The following is a 6000-nucleotide window of genomic DNA, read 5'->3' on the forward strand; positions in this document are numbered from 1 at the left end:
GAGGACTTTTACCATCATACCCAAATTTTTGTAGGATCTTGAATCCTTTGCCATATTTTTCACATGGTATGCTGATGTGATCTTGTGTACCATTTTCAGGGTCTTTGTAAAGGATTTTGTATAAGTCTTCTTCTTCCATTTCACCCCATCTTTGGAAGATAGTAGGATCCCATTTGAGTGTAATGATAGATACCCATTTGGTAGGATGTGGTCTTCCATATTCTTTTGGTGAACTCATAACTTGTTGTAAGTACATGGTTTGATTCAAAGTGTATTCACCCATGCCTTTGTCCTGATATTTCCCTTTAAGCTCACCTTGTTTTGATGCTGAAGGTTTTAATGATTCAGGATCAATATATGTAGAAGAAGGGACAACTTCCCTATTACTTGGAATGATCGTCTCAATTTTTGGTCTCAAGTTATTGCAGTATATAACTGGATTAGGATCACCATTAACTGTTATTTCAACTCCATTGTGAGGAAACTTAATGCATTGGTGGTATGTAGATGGGACTTGCCTCATCTCATGAATCCAAGGACATCCTAGCAATATATTGTATGTGAGATCCAAGTCTAGGACTTGACAAACCACATCCTTTGTAACTGGCCCAATTCTAAGGGGCAAGGTGACTGTGCCCTTGGATGAACGCTCTTCATCATCATATGCTTTGATAGTAATTTTGTTTGTAGCATTCACAACTTTATCATAATATCCCAATTGTGTAATAGTTCTCAATGTACAAATGTTTAGACCTACTCCTCCATCTATCAGGACTCGTTTTATTCGATGTTTGTGTAGGAAGGCTTCGATGTGTAAAGGTACATTATGTGGTTGGCTCACGGAGGCATCATCAACTTCTGTGAATGTAAGGGAGTTTGGAACGGAAAGGTATCCCACCATGTCTTGAAACTGGTCCACGTTCAGATTAGTAGGGACATAAGTGTCTCTCAAAATTTTGTCAATAATGGCTTTATGTGCGGGGGATATTCGTAAAGCTCGAGGATGGAGATAAGCACGGGTGTCTTCCCTAACTGTTCTACAAGGTCATACTCAAGCTTGGTTGATGCAGAAGTGGTGTTTTCAGCTGGAGCACCTTGCAAGGTGAATGTACCTCGATTAGTTGTAACATTGCATTCAGAGGTAGGTTCGGAAGAGGATCCAATGCCTTTTAGGACAATCTTGGGTCTTTGGGTAGAATTCTCAGACGTTTTTTCCTTAATGATAATGGTAGAGACATAATTGTCCATTAAAATGTGATTGATAGTTGAATCATAGTTATAGGATGCTCTGGTATACTTGGTCTGCTCATCTGTGGCTTTGGCTTTTCCCTTGTCATGTTTTGGGAATGGTTCTTTAGACATCTCATGTTCTTGATTGGATGAGTGTCCCTCGATCTCAATGTCACCTCTATCAATAAGATCTTGTATGATTTTCTTCAGTCGATGACAATTTCTTGTTTTATGACCTTTGCTCTTATGAAATTCACAATACTCATCATCATTCCACCAATTTGGTTTGACCTTTGGCTCATATGGAGGTAGATCTGGAATTGTTATTATTTTGTTTGCCACTAGCTTTTTGAAAACTAACTCAAGTGGTTCTCCCAATGGGGTGTACTTCCTTCATGATTTGGAAGTTGTTTGAGTATTCACTTGATTGTTTGTAGAGCTTGATCCAGAAAAAAATGATTTTGGGTCGCATTGTATTGGCATCAACAACACCATCATTGATTGTGTTCTTGTTTTTATTCCAAAATCTTGGCTTGTCTTTTCTTTTAAAGTCCTCTTTGTTTTCTTTGAATATTTTGATGATGCCTTGCTTGATTAGGACCTTCTCTGTCGCTAAGCCTTTTTCAATGACATCCTTGAAGGTGGACAAACAAGCTTTTCTCAAGTCATAACCAATGTCTTTGTTAACATTCTGGGTGAACATCTCTACCATTTGTTTCTGTGGAATTTCACAAGAGCATCTGTTGGCTAGATTCCTCCATCTTTGTAAAAATGATGAAAAAGACTCTCCCTCCTTTTGCTTGGTGTTGCACAAAGTAGTGACTAATATGTCTGTCTCTATGTTGTATGATAAATGTTGGATGAAAGCCTCTGCTAAGTCACCCCATGACTTAATTTCAGGTGGAAGTTGGGAGAACCATTCCATAGCTTGATCACCTAAGCTCTGTGGGAATAATCTCATCAAATATGTCTCTTTTGCTGCTACCTCAATGCAAGTTGTGAAGAATTGTTGTATATGTGCCTTAGGGTCTCCCTTGCCTCTATACTTATCGAACTTAGGTGTCACGAAATGTGTAGGAAAAGGAGGCATTGAAATGCTTTTGTCAAATGGATAGGGACATATGTCTTTCATTGTGTAAGTTGGCTTTGGTGTATTTATGTCCTCCATTTTGTTTTGCAAGTCCTTAATTTTTTGTTCCAAATTGTTCTTAGGTGGAGATCGACTTCTTGGACCATATCCCATGCCCGAACCACTGGGTGGAGGAGGAACATGTTGCATATATGGATGATATTGATCATACACATGTTCATATGGAGGAGGTCTATAATGATGTTGTCTATAAGGACCACTTGGTATAGAGTCATGATGAGGAATAGAATATCTGTTTTGTCCATGTATACCATACTCTACATGCATGTCATGAGTTTGTTCTAGTGTGTTTCCCCCAAATTTGACACGGGGTTTCCTTGTGTCAAAATTTTGATCATGCCTTTGGATATCCAATTGCTTTGGTGGTTAGTCCTTAGCATTGGTATGTGATTGAGTATATTTTTTTGCATAAGACTTCCATAGTGGTTTGCGAAGGTGATTATTGTATGCTTGACTATGTGTGTATGGGAGCTCAGGTTTTTGAAATAAAGATGATGGTGATTCAGGCACAAGATGTGGTCCTCTATTGCCTCCACTATTAGGCCTCCTTTGATCCATGTTGAGGTGAGGTTGTTGCAAAGGTTGATGTTCCATTATTTGAGACATGTCAAAATCATGAGGAATCTTGGCTCCACTTTGTGCCATCACTTGTAAGAAGTGTTGTCTATCTCTCCTCATTATTTCCTCAACCAATCGATTGAAATGGGGATCCATAATGGAGTCTTCTACTTCTGCCAAAAGTACTGAAATATTGTCCATATTGTCATTGTGCGTATCATTGTTGTTTGTCGTGCCCATGTTCTCAATATTTGGAATGTTTCTATAGGCATCCATGTCAGGTAATGTGGTATGATCAGAATTGAAAAAGGCATCATTGTCATACTCATAGGCACTCATGTTTGCGGACTCTTGAGCCTCTTTAGTTTCTCTCCTAGATTTTTGGGAATGGGTTTCAACCATGAACTAGGTCTTGACCAAGATGTGTAAGATTAGATGAAAATAGAAAGAGTATGAAAGACCAAGAGTTTGGATGGAATGTAAATGAATCTGAAGTGTACTTGCAATGTCCAAAGTGTAAGACCAAGTATGTATGTAGTAGAGTAGGTGTGACTTCCAAAGAGATGATAGTTTCTCTTGATGAGGTAAGTTGACCTTGACTCTAAGTAAGACCAAATGAGACCCAAAGGTGATAGACCTTGATGAGGGACCACTTAGCAAAATGTTGCTGTATGTAGTGTGTTTGACAAAATGAGGACAAGCAAGTGACCTTTTGACTCAAGTTTAGACAAATGTGAATGTAATGTAAGGTGTAAAGTAATGATGGACTTTGTGAGACCCAAAGATAGGCTGAATTCTAGATGAAAACCCGGAGAGATAACCTAGGAAGCTCGATAAGTTTGTTTGCTGGACCATAAAAGTTTTTCAATTCTGAACACATACGTGCCTATATACTTCACAGATGCGATTAAATGACACAGACGTGGTTCGGTCAGACACAGACGCGTTTCTGAATTTTTATAAATGAATTTTGCTCAAGAGAACACATATGTGTTTCTACCCTTCACAGACGAGGCTAGATGACACAGACACAATTCTATCAGACACAGATGTGTTTCTGGAAACTGAGTGCAATTTTTCCAATTTGTAAAGTTGTTTGTTGTGACCCAATCTGAGTTTTTTGACTGTTTTTCCGTGACAAGAGGACACAATGTTGATGAGGACTGAATGATTGCAAAATGTTGATGAGGACTCAATGTTTGCAAGTGTGTAGACTCAAAACGACTCAAAGAAAAGTGTGTTGTTTGATGTAAAAAAGTTTTGCATACACTTGAAGACACAAAAGACACAATGTTTTGATGTTTGGTCTTGAATGTTTGATTATTCAAAATAAGACAAGCACAATTCTTGTGGTTGGCCAAGACAATAGTTGTTGATCCCACATGGGGTTTCCCCCGAGGCTACGCTATTTAGAGCGGATACTTAGATGCTTGACCCCACTAGCTCCACCCTCGACACTCACTTCTCTGGGGTAGCCAAGCACTAGTCCCCATGAAAACTCCCCGTGGTGAACTTTGTATCTCTACTAAGAACCGTATGTGTGTGGGTCGCTCCAGAGGTCCGACCTCCTGACCCAACAACTAGAAGGATTTTGGCTTTCTAAAACAAAAAGGTGCTAGTAAGGGCATCCGCTCATGTGGCCATACATGCGGCGCTTTCAGCTCTGTAAATACAGAAGGCTCCTAGGTGGTAGGGGTTACGCCCTACAACTGATCAAATAAATTTGATCAAATGGGTTTATGGGGAGACATAGTGTCGGTATGAACTAATCAGCACACGTTATCCATAGTTTTCACCATGAATGCAGTTGTTTATAGTGGTTTGGAAGAGGATGGCTTTTCCTCGCTACCACTTGGGTCGTTCTCTCCTCACTAGTAGTCCCAATGACCACACAGGGAGACAGACCCTCTAAAGATGTAACAAAAAGAGTCTATTGCCCAAAACACAAAAGACACTGGTTCAATTTTAATGCACCAATTGAAGTGTTTGATAATCTATGAAAACAAGGCACATAATAAAGATCAAAAGAAAAACCCTTGTCAAGGTCCTGCAAGAAAGATTTGTTAGTAGTTTGGATTGTTTCAAATGATCACCCCTTCCTGCAAATACACAAGTTAGGTAAATTTTAGATCCAAAAGACTTTGTGAAATAGGGGTCTTCGACAAAACGATTTTACTTTCAAGACAAGCTGCACCAATTTCGTTAGCTAGATTAGAAAATGTTAGTTCAATATAAACCAGATCTGAAATCCGAATAATGAAATAAAACCTCGAAACTGGATAAGAAACTGAAATGCAAAAGCTAAAACATAAACGCAGTTAACACTAACACAAACACTACAGAAAAATGCAAACATGGCTAGGTCTGACACAGACGCGTCTTCGGAACACCAACACACCTCCCGAACACAGACGTGTCTGAATGCTTCATAGACGTGATTTAGAAACAAAAATGCGACCCTGCAATCTGCAAAAAAAATAAAACTAGTGTCGAGATGCAGGTGCGAGTCCAGAGATTACATACGTGACAGAAAATAAAAAACGCAATCTCAAAATGCACAAATACAAAAATGTCAAAATATTGTCGGAAATATCAGATCTGCAACTTCAAAAACACAAAATCTGCAACAAAAGATGTTAAATGCAAAAGGGACAAGAGTCCCACCGGGCGTGCCAAAATGTTTATGGTGAAAGTGGAAACAACAATAACATTGAAAGACTAAATGAATTCAACCACAAAACCCTAGCCTAACAACAACAAAGATCCACCATAACATATGAAGATTACCTAAGACAATGCAAATCAAATGAAATCACAAAGATTATACCATCACATGTCCAATAGGGTTTGGATCTCCATTCTTCCTATCTCCATTGATCTTGCTTGATATATTTGCTCTCAGATTTTATGTGTGCACTATAGCTTCAACAAAGAACGGAAATGTGGTTGCAAGTAGGCTTGATCGCATATGCAAGTTTGAAAGCGTAGTGTAGTCGGGGAGTCAACTGATTAGGGTTGATAATGAAGGAAGCATCTCCTTATATAGAAGACACTATAAGAAA

Source organism: Cryptomeria japonica, chromosome 2 (assembly GCF_030272615.1).
Source record: "Cryptomeria japonica chromosome 2, Sugi_1.0, whole genome shotgun sequence".
Lineage (NCBI taxonomy): Eukaryota > Viridiplantae > Streptophyta > Pinopsida > Cupressales > Cupressaceae > Cryptomeria > Cryptomeria japonica.